This window comes from Schistocerca nitens, chromosome 2 (genome assembly GCF_023898315.1).
Source record: "Schistocerca nitens isolate TAMUIC-IGC-003100 chromosome 2, iqSchNite1.1, whole genome shotgun sequence".
Lineage (NCBI taxonomy): Eukaryota > Metazoa > Arthropoda > Insecta > Orthoptera > Acrididae > Schistocerca > Schistocerca nitens.
Genome location: NC_064615.1, coordinates 743,144,324 through 743,162,387, shown reverse-complemented (window position 1 = coordinate 743,162,387; position 18,064 = coordinate 743,144,324).

The window sequence follows — 18,064 nt, the reverse complement described above, 5'->3', positions numbered from 1 at the left end:
ACTTGCCATCAAAAAACAAAGTAATACAATGAGAGATGCATTTCCACCAAGTCAGCACTTATTTATTATGCTACAGTACCTTGCTACTGGCAGTTCTTCCAAAGATTTGAAATTTCCAAGTGCAGTTTCACCTTACACTTACAGTAATGTACTGTATACACAGGGATTATTAATATCTGTGTATCCTTTTATTCATTACTTTGCATTAATTAAATTGTTTTGAAACCTCTTCCTTCATGACAGTTTCCTCTGTTTTAATTAAACTGTTTTGAAACCTCTTCCTTCATGACAATTTCCTGTATTTTGTGAGCAACAAATCATATGATTTTCTATTTTTTTTTTTTTTTTTTTTTTTTTTACTATATCTTCGTCATTTACATCTGCTTAATATTTCTATTTTTTTACTCAGCTGCTGTAACATAGCACAATGCTGGCAATCTTTCATATATTTTGATTCACACTAATAATAATGTTCTTTCATCTTGTTTTGCACTCATTTTCCAAACAACAATTAACTTCCTTAACTTGTGTAGCATGTGAGAGACCATCAACTGCTCAAAGACAGCTCAATTTTTCTGGGCAGCGCAACACATTTGAAAAGTTATTTATGTTCTCAATATTATTGCACAACCTCTCAATCTCAGCCACACACGTTCAATATTATTGCACATCAGGAAATATTGCACTATATTATTTGCCGTCCCTGGAAATATTGTGCCGAATGTGGCCAGTACTGACAGTAAAATTTTGTTTCATTCTATCATGAAATGGTGATAGAGCACTTCTTATTATGGCCATTATCAAAAGCAGTTGTAGGTTGCACCATGATCTGCCGGGGCAACACCCTTTGTTCTCAAGTTAATAAATAACACTGTGCAATGTTAATGGTGACAGCATCCTTGCTAATCTCTCGTGTGCTATATAGACCATGGAGGAGAAGTTAGATTAGATTAGGTGTTGTTGTTGTTGTTGTTGCTGTTGTTGTGGAAAGTGAGTTTAAAACAAGATGAAAGAGCTTTATTATTTTATTTATTTATTTATTTATTTGTCCATATAAATCTCTTTTTAAGTACATATATTGTGTACAGGATATTGGACAGAAAACCTTTTTAGCTTTGATTTTCAAATGTCAAACATAAATTTTATAAATTTTTATGACAAATTGGATCTACACAGTTCAAAATTACAAATTTTGAAATACTGTATATTTATAACTTATTTCTACAATTAAAGATACAAATTACATTTTTTCTTGCATAAGATACTGTGAGATTGAATATTAGCAGTTTTACAGAAGGTAGGATGTCACAGACTTTTTAAAGCTTTGTAGTTCAGTAAGAGATTTTATATGTCTTGGTAATCTGTTGTAAAGTTTTGTTCCTGCATGATATACACCTTTTTGGCATAATGTGGTGTTACAATGATTGACATGTATGTCACTGTCTGACCTGGTACTGTAATCATGGACACTTTTGTTTTGAGGAAAAAGGTTTTCTTTTCTCAGTATGCTTGTTTTGACATGCGTGACCACTTCCAGTATATAAATGCAGGGAAGGGGTAGGATCTTTAGATCTTTAAAGAAAGGTTTGCATGATTTTCTGCTGCTCACTTGTTTCATTTTTCTTATAATTGCCTTTTGTTTCCTGAAAACTGTTATGGCCTGATGTACATTTACCCAGAAAATGATACCGTACTTCAGTATTGAATGCACACGAGCAAAGTATACAGCCATAACTGTTTCTGCACTAGTACTGTTGCAGAGAATTCTTACCACATAGCTCATTTTTGATAGTTTTGAATTTAGGGCTGTGATATGAGTGTTCCATTTAAGATTTTCCTGGAAATGAATCCCAAGAAATTTAGTTTCATTGACAGAACTAATGTTTCTGTTATCTATACATATTACAGGTTGTGCCGGATTTTTATTTTGATCAGTGTGGAAATTCATGAGTACCGTTTTTTGGGGATTAACTGTTAGCCTGTTTCTGGTAAACCATTCAGACACTCCTTTTATATCATCTTTTGCAGATGCAGTAAGATTTTATTCATTATTCCCTTCAATCAATAGACTGGTGTCATCTGCAAACAGTACTGGTTCAGAATCCCTAACGTGTGATGGGAAATCATTAATGTAGACCAAAAAAAGAAAGGGACCTAAAATGGAGCCCTGTGGAACACCATGAGTTAGTCCACATGGTTCTGAAAGGTGTACCTGGAGTTCATTTCCTTCCATGTACTTAATTTCAGTTACCTGAGAGCGATATTCCAAATATGATTTGATCCACCTGATTTGGCACACCTCTTACACCATACCATTTGAGCTTCCTCAGGAGTATAGAATGATCAATCACATCAAAAGCTTTTGTTAGGTCCAAGAATAAACCTGAGATATTTCTGTGGTTGTCCACTGCATTTAAGACATGGTTTATCAGATTGAAAGTGGCAGTTTCAATTGATCTCTGTGGTCGGAAGCCATATTGACATCCAGAAATAGTAATATTCTTGTCGAAGAATGTAATTAGTTTTGAAAGGAACACTTTTTCAATAATTTTTGAAAACTCTGACAATAGAGACACAGGCCTATAGTTACCCATACATTGATGATCACCTTTTTTATACAGGGGTATTACTTTTGCCATTTTCAGTTGCTGAGGGAAGACACCACATGATAGGGATGAATTGCATATGTCCAATGAAGGTGAAAGTATTTGTCTTGCTGTTATTTTTATAATATAATCTGGAATATCATCAATACCAGTTGAATACTTACTCTTCAGTGAATTAATGGTATTTAGGAGCTCTGTTGGGCTTACTGGACTGAGGAACATGGATATATTATTTATTTCAATAGATGAAAGTTCTTTCCGTGTTGTATCAGGTGGATTTCCAAATTTTTCCTTCACTAATTTCCCAGCAACAGTTGCATAGTAAGAATTGAAACTGTTTGCAACTTCCCTAGGCTCAGTGACATTCTTGCCATCATGTGATATCACAATATTTTTGTGAGTTGTCTTCTTCCCCGTAAGATCCTGCACAGCTTTCTACATGGACTTAGTTTTATTGGATGACTTCATAACTAGCTTGTATTTTTTGAAATAATTAATAAATTCTGGACTGCTATTAGTTTTTGACTGCAGAAAAAGTTCCCGCTTCCTTTTACAAGATACTCTGATGCCTGGTGTAATCCAGTTTCTGAATCTATATGTGCTTTTGGAAATAACTTTCCTTTGTGGACATCACATGTATAAATCATTGCTGGCATTGTGGGGTATTATGTCAGATAAGTATAAAAACAAATGTACTAAGAATGATAAATCATATAGTAGTTAGAAAACATTGAGAATGGCCACAAATGAAAATCTTTTTAAAAATTTAACTAATGCAAAGTTATGAATGAAAGTACACTACTGACCACTAAAATTGCTACACCACGAAGATGGCGTGCAACAGACACAAAATTTAACTGACAGGGAGATGATGCTGTGATATGCAAATGATTAGCTTTTCAGAGCATTCACACAAGGTTGACGTCTGTGGCGACATCTGTAACATGCTGACATGAGAAAAGTTTCCAACCGATTTCTCATACACAAACAGCAGTTGACCGGCGTTGCCTGGTGAAACGTTGTTATGATGCCTCGTGTAAGGAGGAGAAATGCGTACCATCACGTTTCCGACTTTGATAAAGGTCGGATTGTAGCCTATCGCGATTGCGGTTTATGGTAGCGCGACATTGCTGCTCGCGTTGGTCGAGATCCAATGACTGTTAGCAGAATATGGAATTGGTGGGTTCAGGAGGGTAATACGGAACACCGTGCTGGATCCCAACAGCCTCGTATCACTAGCAGTTGAGATGACAGACATCTTATCCGCATGGCTTTAACAGATCGTGCACCCACATCTCGATCCCGGAGTCAACAAATGGGGACGTTTGCAAGACAACAACCATCTGCATGAACAGTTCGACGACATTTGCAGCAGCATGGACTATCAGCTCGGAGACCATGGCTGCAGTTACCCTTGACGCTGCATCACAGACAGGAGCGCCTGCGATGGTGTACCCAATGACGAACCTGGGTGCACGAATGGCAAAACGTCATCTTTTCGGATGAATCCAGATTCTGTTTACAGCATCATGATGGTTGCATGTGTGTTTGGTGACTTCACAGTTAACGCACATTGAAAGTGTGTATTCATCATCCCCATACTGGCGTATCACCCGGCGTGATGATATGGGGCGCCATTGGTTACACGTCTCGGTCACCTCTTGTTCGCATTGACGGCACTTTGAACAGTTGACATTACATTTCAGATGTGTTACGACCCGTGGCTCTACCCTTAATTCGATCCCTACGAAACCCTACATTTCAGCAGGATAATGCACGACCACATGTTGCAGATCCTGTACAGGCCTTTCTGGATACAGAAAATGTTCCACTGCTGCCCTGGCCAGCACATTCTCCAGATCTCTCACCAACTGAAAACGTCTGGTCAATGGTGGCTGAGCAACTGGCTTGTCACAATATGCCAGTCACTACTCTTGATGAACTGTGGTATTGTGTTGAAACTGCATGGGCAGCTGTACCTGTATACGCCATCCAAGCTCTGTTTGACTCAATGCCCAGGCGTATCAAGGCCGTTATTACGGCCAGAGGTGGTTGTTCTGGGTACTGATTTCTCAGAATGTATGCACCCAAATTGTGTGAAAATGTAGTCACATGTCAGTTCTAGTATAATATATTTGTCCAATGAATACCCGTTTATTATCTGCATATTTTCTTGGTGTAGCAATTTTAATGGCCAGTAGTGTATATGTAGATATTTATCTCTATGTAGACATTATTTAGCCAGATACAGTGCACGTATCATTGCATGACACTTTTCCATAAATATGTCTCGAATATAGTAAGGTGAAACTGCACTTGTAAATTTCAGGCATTAGAAAGGGTTGCCAGTAGCAAAGTATTATAGCATAATAGATAGGTGCTGATTTGATGAATCTGCATCTCTCACTGTATTATTTTGGTTTTTGATGATGGGAATATGGGTGTCTGCATAAATTTATCTGGGGGTGGGGTGATCAGCACACAAAAAGTTATGATGATTTCTTTTTTTCCGTTCAAGCCGAATTCTTTCGACAAGCCTTCATGACGGATCTTAGATGCTACTTGAACCAATTTTTCAGCCACCTTTTTCTTTGCTTGAAACGAAGTAGAGCAATTTGTCATACAATATTCCGAACCACAGTATTATTGCACAATATTATTGATACTGTTATTGGGGAGTCTAGGAAGAATCTTAATAATATTGCACAATATTATTGTGCAGTGTTATTAACAGTACAGATGCCGCTTAAAATATACTGTTTACTGTAAACTGTGTTGCCGCTTTAGAGGACAAAAATTGTCATCAGCTTGGAAGGAAGGGATTCAAAATTTGAAGTGGTTAACTAAAAGTATAATGTAACATCTACATGTATACTCTGCAAACCACCATGAAGTGCATGGCAGAGGGTACGTCCCATTGCACTGGTTATTAGGGTTTCTTCCTGTTCCAGTCACAATTGGCTCAGCTTCAGTTTCAGTGAAACACAGGACCTCAAACTTGCTGGTTAGGAGGATTCGATACAACACCCTGAGTCATCCCTAGTCTCCTTCCACCCTATACAGGATGCCTAGGTCTACCATTGACACGCCACTTGTAGTCAAGTAGATGACTATTGACAGATCCTGTACTTTGTACAGAGAAGACAGGATCCACAGTAGAGGATAGTACTTGAGGTATCTCTGGTACTGTACCTCCAGTACACATCTCTCAGCAGCTCCTCCAACATACCAATTCGCAGCAGCTGTCAGTCATTTGAAAGTAGTCGGGCAATTTCCAGCTGCTAATGAATATCAACCATCTCATCTCATGTTTGAGAACAGCATTCACACTGGGGCTGCATTATGGCTGGTGTAATGATTATCTGATGATTATCTTTTAATCTGTTAAGCTAAAAAGTTGCTAATTCCCTATCAGAATTGAAGCAAATACACAAAACAAGATTTATATAAAGGAAACATGAAACTAGCTATGCATATTTGAATGCATAAATTGGTTTCAATTCGTGACATAAGAAAACGCAGTTTAAGTCCTTGAGTATATTGTGAATATGACATTAAATCTGGTGTCCAATAAGGTAGCTTTTTCAGGGACATAGGAAGGAAATTGGTAAATCAAACAGTAGAAACTTTTTTGCAGTTATCAAACTTTGTGCAAAGTATGACCCAGTGTTACATGATCTAATAAATAAACCAAAATATATGCACAATTACCTTAGCCCTTCAATTCAAAATTAGTTTTAAATGACCTATCCCGTATAGTTGAAAAAAAAATTATTAATGACATTAAAGCTGCCTCATTCTTTTCTATTATTATAGATATAACACAGGATATTACTAAAAGAGATCAAACCAAGATATTTAGATGTCACTATTTTACATGATGTCACTGGAAAGCCTTGGGACATGAAGATAAATGGCAGATTTTTGGGTTTTCATGAAATAAAAGATCAATGTGTATTAAGAATAGAAAAGGAAATAATATGTGCAATAGACAAAAAGTTACTTTTGTTAACTAAATGCCGCACTCAGGATTATGATGGTTATTCTCAAGCATATGCTATCTGCACAAACTAAGCTGACACTCAGTGCTGGTGACTGTTGGGAGCAACTACAAGGCAATAATGCACTGGCTTGCTACGGTATGTGAGCACTGCTGCTGACTACAATGCATTGGCCCACCAACCACCACAGTTTGTGGCATATGGTTCTATGATTTCTGCATGTTACAATGCACTGGTCTGCCAAAAGTAGCAGGTGTGGACTAGATTTGTGAACTCTTCTGTCAGTCCCATGGCAGTTCTGTCGTTTTGATCAGAACACAGCAGAGGAATGGAATTTGCTTATTTAGATTGTGCCATTTGAAGAAGGAAAGACAGCCCAAAAGCAGGAAATGCACATACTTGGCACACCCTTCCCTGCAGAAAAAAATACCAAAGGAGTTTTGTCATCTTGTAAAAGGGGTTAAGAAAATATGAAGATACATGTTTTAATTATACTAGAATGTCCAAATCTTCCTTCAATGAACTACTTTCAAAAATTAGAGGGACAATAACTAGAAAGACAACAAACTTGAGCTCATGTATAGATCCTGAAGAAAAGCCACTGGCAACAATCAGGTAAGTGTATTAGTATTCTATTTAAATATTTTAATATCATCAAGTTCACAATACATGGATCTGTATTACACATATTTTTCGTGAAACACAGTCCTAATTGTTTGTATTGTTGCACATGTTAAACAGTTCGTAACTTTTGCTCGGGAATTATCCAATATCCAAGATGAAATGTCTGGAGATTTAATGTTTGGGACATTTTCATATAATGTGTATTTGTGTTGTTGGTTGGTGGCTGGCCTGTACTTATGAAGTTGTGTTCTATGGGTAAATCTAGGGTTGCGGGTTGAGTTTAAAAGAAGGATCCATTATGATTTTCAGAATATTACTTTTTGTTATTGCCTTCTAATGCTCAGGTACACAACAGAAAGTGATGCTTAGTGTCATTTTCATTTCTTGCCTGACTTTCATTCAATACTCCAACGAAGTGCTTCTATGTTCTCAGTTTCTGTGGCATTAGCCTTTTGTCTTCTTCAACCTTGAAGGCCTTAACATCCCAGTTTCGTGTGGTTCTTCAGTATCCTCAACATCTGGGTCCTGTTGTCATACTTCAGTTAAACTGCCATCTGTATTATTTCTTGCAACAACTTCTACAAGACGTATAATTTGGTTGAAGTAGATGTTCATGGATTTCCATGTAGCAGATGATTTGCTGACTTTCTGATGCTCTTTATCAAAGCTCGCAGATTTTTCCATTTCCTTTGCAGCGACAGACCAGAAACAAAATATATGTTATGTTTTAAGTACTTGGCATCTGATACACTGTTGCTGATATTCACTATGCCTATCACTTGGGGAGAACTACAGTAAGTGAAACTGTGGAAAAAGTTTGTGAAGCAGTATGGATCAATGTGAAAGCACAATGCCTTCCCTACCAATGACAGAATCTTGGCTAGACACTGCTGAAAAAATTGAAACCAGAGCAAATTTACCTCATCTTATGGTAGCCATAGATGGGAAAGACATCTGTGTAGTAAAACAAGGCAACATGGAATCACTTTATTACAATCATTTACTATTTTTCAATAGTTTCAATGGGTCTTTGTGACACCAATTATAAATTCATATATGTTGATATTGCAGCACATGGAAAATGTTGTGATTCATCAGTTTTAAAAGATTTGTTCTTGTACAAATAATTAATGCATGGGAATTACCTAACAATGTAGAAATAAATGCATCTGACATAAAATTGGTGGTGTGTTGTCATGCCCATCAGATCACATTTTACTACCCTATGCAGGAAATAATTTAAGTAAAGACAAAAGAACATTTAACTATCAGTTAAGAAGAGGACATAGAGACAGTAAATGAAGTTTTGGCATGCTAGCTAACAAACAGAGGATGTTATATTGACCTCCAAACATTAACATAAATTTGACAAAAAAATCGTAAAAGCCTGTTGTATGCTTCATAACAGTACACATGAAAGACTCGTTGCTAATTTCAAGGAACTCCACAAAAAGGATTGGAGTGTGGTATCACATATCGATGCCACCTCATGAGTGTCATAGCAATGGAATTGCAAGTTTTCGGGAGATACTGATGGTGGTCATGAGGAATCCAGCAGACACAATGAAGCATGCCCGCTGAACCACACCTCTAGCAGTTCGGTACCACAGTCCCCTCTGCTGCAACAATATAGAATGCCTGACAGCAGCGACTCAACCCACTCACGCCTGGAGCAACTTCGCTACAGGATGATATGGAGATGCCGCCTAGTCGTGGGCTCCGACATCGTCATTTGTGCTTCACTAAAGACTCACTCTTCCTTGTTGAAACTGACAGCAGGACTCTGTTTCTCATCAAGTTTATTTGTAAAAAGTATTCGTATGCTTGTAGAAATGCAAGTTAAGTACATCTTGTTTTAGTTGTGTTATCTTGTCTGCTAATCATTTCTGGTCCTGCTCAGCTTTCCTCCAGTGACAACTGCCGCACCACTCTGTAGCCCTCCTCTCCTGTTGTGTACACAATATCTTGCAACAAGGGTGGGGTCAAACTCTGTTGCTATCCTTGTCTTCCTACTGTTCCCATCCACTCAATGGACCATTACCTGTGGAGTTGTTGCATAGACAGCATCACTGCACTTTGCTTCAGTTGCTGCACCTGCCATGCCAAGCAGTGCCCACTCCACCCAGACAGCCAAAGTAAAAAACTAACGATTTGGTCTTTGACATACAGAGATGCTGGGAGCAAAGTGCCAGTGTCAGACGTATTGGACATTCAACATTTCTCCTTCAGGGATCGAGAGGGTTGCCGAGACACCAACACAATCAAATTCCCCTGTGTGACTGCTGCAGGCTTTGTGCTTTCAGATTCCATACCTGCTTGGACAGAGCAGCCCTCATTGCCTCCAGAAACCGTGGGCCCGCACCATTGAGACTGGTCCTTTCATGGTCATCACTGTCTCAACACCCATTGTCGTCTGTGGACATGCCCCTCTTCCCAGTAGCTGTTCCACTTGCAAACTCGGGTTCCTCTGCAATTTTCAAGACACCTCCAACCTTTGTTGCTGCTGCACCTCCAGATGTGCATGCACACCCTCTGCCTGGTTTTGCAGCTGGTGTTTCCAGGTGGGTTCAGGGCGCATGACTGGGCATGGGCAGGAGCTCGGCATTGGTTTCGTTTCCATCTCCCTTCTCCTCATTGCCACCTGCATCCAGCCCTTCCCACTAACCCCACCCCCCATTGTCACTGGCTTGTCTACACTACACAATGATGGTGTGGTGGTCTGGGAGGATATGGTGTACATGTTGATACCACCCCATGGACTTCATAGCAAAGTAATTGTAAATTTCCGTGAGACGCCAACAGTGGTCGTGTGGGATCCAGCAGACTCAATGGAGCAGGCCCACTGAACTAAACCTCAACGCCTCTAGTGGCTTGGTACCATGAGCGCCCTCTGCCAGTGACAGTGACTCAACCCACTCACATTTGGAGCCACTTTGCTACATGTTAATTCAACATGTTGAGGGAACAGGATACAACCAAATACAGATTGTGGTGCACAGTGGAACAAATGATGCCTGTCATCTAGGCTCCCAGATGTACTTGGGGTCATTCCAGCGACTGGCAGAGAAGATCAGCCTTATGCATGGAGTTTCAATGAAGCTCACAATTTGCAGCATTGTACTCAGAATTTTGGTTCTGAGTCAAGTGGAAGGACTGAACCAGACAGAAGTTTCTGTGACAAGCTAGGTTGCAACTTTCTGGATGACTTGTGCCATAGGATTGAGAACTTTACAGTCCCCCTAAATGGGTCAGATGTGTACTTCACATCAGAGACCACTACTCAGGTACCTGCCTGTGTGTAGGGTGCACATAGGGGTTTTTCAGATTAGGCTACTCTCCATCCAGTCCAGGATAACGATAGCTGTATGAATTTTAAACTGAGATCTTGCACCATGATTTCAAATCCACAAAAAGCAGTAAAGGCTGCTTCATTCCACTTATCTGGATGTATTCTCTTCTTGGAACGTGAAACCAGCTGGCTGCTAGTTAAGGTTCTCACCAAACAAGACGCAGAACTCCAGTGAAGTGAGCACTTTAGTAGCCATTTACTTACTTCCTCATTTAGAAGTCAGTTTCTTTTTGATGAACTGGAAAAAATGTAATACAGCCATCTGAAGTGAGGAAATACATTCTGCATTTTTTTTTAATTTTTGACATGGCTTGAATTACCATTGAACTAAGTTGTTGAGTGAAAATGGTGATTGAACATTACAGTAGAAAAAAATGCTTATCACTCTCAATTACAATCTATTCAAATGACCAGCCAATTGCAGCTACATCTTAACTGAACATGTTCACAAATTTTAGAAACTTTTCATAGAGTTGACTAACAAGTGTCACACAGTGAAGTAGTGTAGGGACATATGAAAAAATTACACATCAGTTGCGCCGGCCGGTGTGGCCGTGCAGTCTAGGCGCTTCAGTCTGGAACCGCGTGACCGCTCCGGTCGCAGGTTCGAATCCTGCCTCGGGCATGGATGTGTGTGATGTCCTTAGGTTAGTTAGGTTTAAGTAGTTCTAAGTTCTAGGGGACTGATGACCACAGATGTTAAGTCCCATAGTGCTCAGAGCCATTTGAACACATCAGTTGCTTCATCCAGAACAACCGAGACAAAACTTAGTTCACTTTTCTGTCTTATTTTATTCATGGGTGTGTTTGAACCACAAGCAGTCAAGTCACTCTGTATTAGATTACTCCAGTAAACACAGAGTAATGTACTAAATAATGTTTCAGCTTTTCATCATGTTTGCTGAGCAGCAGCACGAGTTCCATTTATTTAGATTTTATGTATTACAGTATTCTGACAGGCATTCATTGCTCTTGTGAAGTTGAGTCCTGAAACATGGTATGGAAGATTTCTAGTTGTGATGATTGAGTCTGTTGAAGGTATATCCAGATGTATTATGTTACTGGAAACTGAGGGCAGTAAAGCTGTGCAGCCGAGTCCCACATTCACAAATGGTACCACCCTATTGGATTTCCAAGATTTCACCACTCAGCAGTATGATATGCAACAGGCTCTGTTATATATCTTCCTGCCAAACAGAACATACCTATGTGATGGTTATTAAAAACTAGCAAGACTGTTTATGATGAGATAGCATAAAACTAAGTACCATGTGTGTAAAGTCATTTACTTTACCTAGAAGAATATTTTCCATAGCACCAAAAAAGAATTAAAACTTTCAGTTGTTAAAACCCCATGCCAAGACTTTCAAACAAATCATTGTGGGACCTGGTTGCTGGGGATAGCAGGTAGCCAGGAGTCGAAGCTCCAGCCATTGCACTTACAGACTATTCAGAGAAAATCAGTCCCTGTCCGAGTTGTAATTCACTGTGAGCACAAACTTACAAATTTTGCTGAAAGTCATGAAAAACCGGTAGCACTACTCCAAAAATATTGTACAATATCACATTTGTCAAGCCATGAAACAAATGCTTTTAAACTTTAATATTTCCCTTAGTCTTGTCACTGTTTCATGTTTTGTTGAGTAAGTCGCGTTTACCTTGCATCCACTGAATACATGCCACTGGTGTGACATCACAGAAGATATTTAAGGGCAAGCTATAGCACATGCATGGTCTTGCTGGTCAGTGGGCATTGTGCTTTGGTCAACTACTGTTGGCAAGTCTACTGAGAGGGCTGTCAGCTGAGCAGCCACACAAGTTAAATAATATAACTTTTCATTGGATTTAAAATAGTTCGAGTGAGGTTATACTTCGGTTATTTGACTGTGTTTCTGTGACTGACTTTGCATGATTTTCCCAACTCTTAACTCTATTAATGGACTTGGTGCTTGTTTTCACTGTTGTTATTCAGGATAATACACTAGTCTGCATCATGACTGATTGTGGGAAATTGCACTTTCAGTATTTGCTGTTGATTTTCATGAATTAACGAGCAGCTAACTGAATTTCACTTGCATGTGTTTCTGTATTTGACACTCTGTTCACAATAAATAAGTTACTTATTATTTGTTTTTTTTGTTTTAATCTGCAGTTTATGTGAGGCCACCATTCACAAGTGTGAATATTATTCATTTACTTGTTTAAACTATAATCTTCCAACTTCATCAACATTTTTAATCTCATGGGATTTATCATGTCACTCCATGTATTTGCATATTGCTTACTAAATTATCTGCTTACCTGAAAACTTTAAGGATAAGTTCTGTAATAAATGTATGGGATTTAGAGTACTAGTGTATGACCGACACACATGATATCTTAACACATCAAGCCAGCATATTAGGTCATGAATTATTCACGCCGACAGCAGATAACAAAACTGGAGGTGTGGCCATAATCTGTGTACAGGACTAAACTGCTATATAGATATTAATGAAGCACTTGTTATTGTGACATAGCAAAATATGAAATTCTGATATCTTTACACCTTTCAAGACTACAATTTACTGCACATACAGCTAACACAAAAACATCTAACAGACTATTTCATAGCAAATTGTATCCAGATGAAGTATTTCATCAGAGGTAGTTTGAAATGGCTTTATTTTCTGCATGTAAATATTGAAAATTTAATAACTTTTGAGTTACTTATACTGCACATCATTTATTGAAGCCCAAGTTGGAAAGATAATGCCCATAAAAATGTATGAATGCAACAACTTATCAGTGCACTTGTTGCTCTAGTGTAATGCTTGTGGGAGGTAGAGCTGTCGATATAGGGTACACACCACTTAACCCTTTGAGTACTGCAGACGTGATATGTCGCAGCGCTCCACCTTGCCACGGGGCCTGCAGACTTTGTCTGCAGCTAAAGTGGGCTTTCCCGTAGGCCCTGCAGATGGCATTCACCGTGCGGCCTGGCCAGTACTTGAGTCATAATGATGGCTTATACTGCAGCCAGTTCCACTGCCTGTGGCCCTGCCGACGACAATAACCACTCAGGGATGCATGCCGGCCCGTCGCAAGTTCTTTTGACCCGTGCACTCCCTGAGATCGATGTACCCTATTTATTGTTCTGTGCTGCTGTCCCTGCTATCTGGGAAACACTCTGCTATGTATTTCGCAGATGCTGTTTGACATTCGTGCTAGCTGGTTCATGTGATGATCTGCATTCTGCTTGTGTGATGTCGTTTAGCTATCTGCTGGAAGTGAAGACGAATCGATCTGTAAAAGGCCACGCCATAGTGAGAATGAGAAATTTGATTGGCAAAAACGTGATTTCAGTCCAGCACTTCACTTCAGGCATTTGATGACTCATCTTCAGGACATAGTTGCCAACTAGCGCCTGATTCTAACATTCTGTCCTTTTTGATGCTATCTCTAACAGAAGATCTGTTGATGTTTGTGTTTGTTTGTGTGTCTATCGACCTGCCAGCTCTTTCGTTCGGTAAGTCACATCATCTGTGTTTTTAGAAGATCTGTTGAAATTTATAGCACTTGAAACGAACCGATTTTTCACTTTCACGATGGCAAATACATCGGAATCAGATCGTTCTCGACTATCCACCTGGAAAGATACAGGTCTTGAGGAATTTATAGGTTCATTGGTATTTGACTTCTTATGGCGAAGTTATGTCCAGAGACCGTTTTATGTTACTTTTGAGAATGTTGCATTTTAGTGACAATTCGGCCAATAGTGGAGATGACAAGTTTGTTTAAAATTAGGAAAATAATTGATCCAGTTCCACAGTGCATTTAATCCATACAGAAAACTCTGTGTCGATGAAAGCCTATTATTGTTCAAAGGTCACTTATCTTTTAAACAATACTTTCCTTCGAAACGAAGTAGATTTGGAATCAAAACATTCATGTTGCGCGACTGTAAAACTGGATACGTCTTGGATTGCATTGTATACACAGGCACAACAACACAAATTGAAGTCCATAATTTGGGGAAATCTGGTGATATTGTGGCAACACTAATGAAGTCCAGCTTTGTTCCTCTGGCTTCAGAACCAGAGAACAGCAGCATGTGGTACTGTACGTAAGAACAGGCACCACTTTCCGAAGCTACAAAAGAAACTGAAATGAGGAGAAGTCGAGTTTATGTCTACTGACGCAATGCTTGCCGTCAAGTGGTGCAACAAGAGAGAAGTGTTCATGCTGACTACCTGCAAGACTACAGAAATGCGTGACACGGGAAAGACAAACAGGACGACTGGCGAAAAAGTAATGAAGCCGCAATGTGTAGTTGATTACAATGCAAATATGGGAGCAGTAGAGCACTCCAATATGCTATTAAGCTCTGTTGCATCTGTGCGTAAATCTGTTAAATGGTACAAAAAGTTTTTTCATGTTGTGAACCTTTGTGTTTAGAATGCTCACACTTCACAGATCGGTGACAGGTAGCAAAATATCATTAGCAGGTTTTCATTTACGTCTGGTACGAGAACTTGTGGAAAAATTTGCTGCAGAATGTAGAAGAGAGAGAAAAGGAAGACGCTCTGATGACAAGCACCCTCTTCACTTTACTGGGAGGCACTTTCCACATGTCATTCCAAGTGACCAGTCCAAGAAATGCAGACTATGCGTAGATGTGCAGTCTGCTCGAAACAGAATGTGCGTCGAGAAACGAAATATGAATGCAAAACATGCAATGTACCTTTGTGCGTTGACCCATGTTTTGAAACATACCACACAAAGAACTAAAAGCCAAGTTGCGACAACTGGAAGACGAAATGAAGCCCTTACTTCTGAAAAAAAATTACTTAAAAATTGAAAATATAAAAATAATTTCAAAAATTTAAAAAAAAAAAATTAACTTCGCCATTGTCGGTCCAAAGCCCAGATGAGAAAGAAGGATGGGAAATATAACTGTGCAAAAATCTGCAAATTATAAGGCGCAAAAATGAAAACTTAATACAAACTTATGGATTATTCCATAACTTTTTTGTAGAAGTTAAACCTTAAACTAAGTCCAAATATCATTAATTAAACAAACAATTCTAGCATTATTATTACTACAAAATTGTAGCCTGGGTTGTGGTAAAAGATATTTATTTAAGTGGCAACCAGTTTCAAGCAAATCCCATTTTCAAACTACCATGTAAAACAAAGACTGTGACAACCACATTATAGCTGTTAATAAAACCATAGGAGATGGATAGCTATTGATATTTTATGGTTTTATTAACAGCTATAATGTGGCTGTCACATTCCTTTTTGATATGGTTGTCTGAAAATGGGATTTGCCCGAAACTAGTCGCCGCTTAAATAAATATTTTTTATTGCAAGCCAGGCTGCAATTTTCTAGTAATATTTCGTAATGGATTGCTGTCCTATTTTTCCAGGACACTGGATTTGTGAAAAAAATTCTAGGCCTACACTTGGAAACGGCGTCTCGGCACACGGTCAGTTGCACACACTCACCTGTTTCTGAAGCACAAAAGGTCATTAGGAATTAAAGGTGACATTTAATTACGTAGTTTAGAAACGATTATTTCCTTAGCTAATTCTTAAACAAAAGTTATAAATCACTGTTTATTTCTACTGTACAATAGCAATAGCATCTCATATAAAAAGAATTCAGAATTGAATTTTTTATTTTGAAGTTTCCTTGGGGATAATTTATTGGGTTAATGCTCTCAAAATATAGTGATTAGCTTAAAAAGTGTGTCTCGGCATCCAGACATCCCTCGAAGGTTGTTTTTGGGTGAATTATTGCGCTAGTACAGAAGAATGTCGATGTTTGGTCGTTACGGATTCTACAGCGTTTACATTGTAAGTTGCATACAAAAATCTGATAAGTATCAGTATGCCAAATAACCTACCCCCATGAACCATGGACCTTGCCGTTGGTGAGGGGGCTTGCGTAGGTCAGCGATACAGATGGCCGTACCGTAGGTGCAACCACAATGGAGGGGTATCTGTTGAGAGGCCAGACAAACGTGTGGTTCCTGAAGAGGGGCAGCAGCTCTTTCAGTAGTTGCAGGGGCAACAGTCTGGATGATTGACTGATCTGGCCTTGCAACACTAACCAAAACGGCCGTGCTGGGCTGGTACTGCGAATGGCTGAAAGCAAGGGGAAACTACAGCCGTAATTTTTCCCAAGGGCATGCAGCTTTACTGTATGGTTAAATGATGATGGCGTCCTCTTGGGTAAAATATTCCGGAGGTAAAATAGTCCCCCATTCGGATCTCCGGGCGGGGACTACTCAAGAGGACGTCGTTATCAGCAGAAAGAAAACTGGCATTCTACGGATCGGAGCGTGGAATGTCAGATCCCTTAATCGGGCACGTAGGTTAGAAAATTTAAAAAGGGAAACGGATAGGTTGAAGTTAGATATAGTGGGAATCAGTGAAGTTTGGTGACAGGAGGAACAAGACTTTTGGTCAGGTGAATACAGGGTTATAAACACAAAATCAAATAGGGGTAATGCAGGAGCAGGTTTAATAATGAATAAAAAAATAGGAGTGCGAGTAAGCTACTACAAACAGCATAGTGAACGCATTATTGTGGCCAAGATAAACACGAAGCCCACGCCTACTACAGTAGTACAAGTTTATATGCCAACTAGCTCTGCAGATGATGAAGAAATTGATGAAATGTATGATGAGATAAAAGAAATTATTCAGGTAGTGAAGGGAGACGAAAATTTAATAGTCATGGGTGACGATTCCAGAGTAGGAAAAGGGAGAGAAGGAAACATAGTGGGTGAATATGGATTGGGGGAGAGAAATGAAAGAGGAAGTCATCTGGTAGAATTTTGCACAGAGCGTAACTTAATCATAGCTAACACTTGGTTCAAGAATCATAAAAGAAGGTTGTCTACATGGAAGAATACTGGAGATACTAGAAGGTATCAGATAGATTATATAATGGTAAGACAGAGATTTAGGAACCAGGTTTTAAATTGTAAAACATTTCATGGGGCAGATGTGGACTCTTGACCACAATCTATTGGCTATGAACTGTAGATTAAAACTGAAGAAACTGCAAAAAGGTGGGAATTTAAGGAGATGGGACCTTGATAAACTGACTAAACCAGAGGTTGTACAGAGTTTCAGGGAGAGCGTAAGAGAACAATTGACAGGAATGGGGGAAAGAAATACAGTAGAAGAAGAATGGGTAGCTTTGAGGGATGAAGTAGTGAAGGCAGCAGAGGATCAAGTAGGTAAAAAGATGAGAGCTAGTAGAAATCCTTGGGTAAAAGAAGAAATATTGAATCTAATTGATGAAAGGAGAAAATACAAAAATGCAGTAAATGAAGCAGGCAAAAAGAAATACAAATGTCTCAAAAATGAGATCGACAGGAAGTGCAAAATGGCTAAGCAGGGATGGCTTGAGCACAAATCTAAGGATGTAGAGGCTTATCTCACTATGGGTAAGAGAGATACTGCCTACAGGAAAATTAGGGAGACCT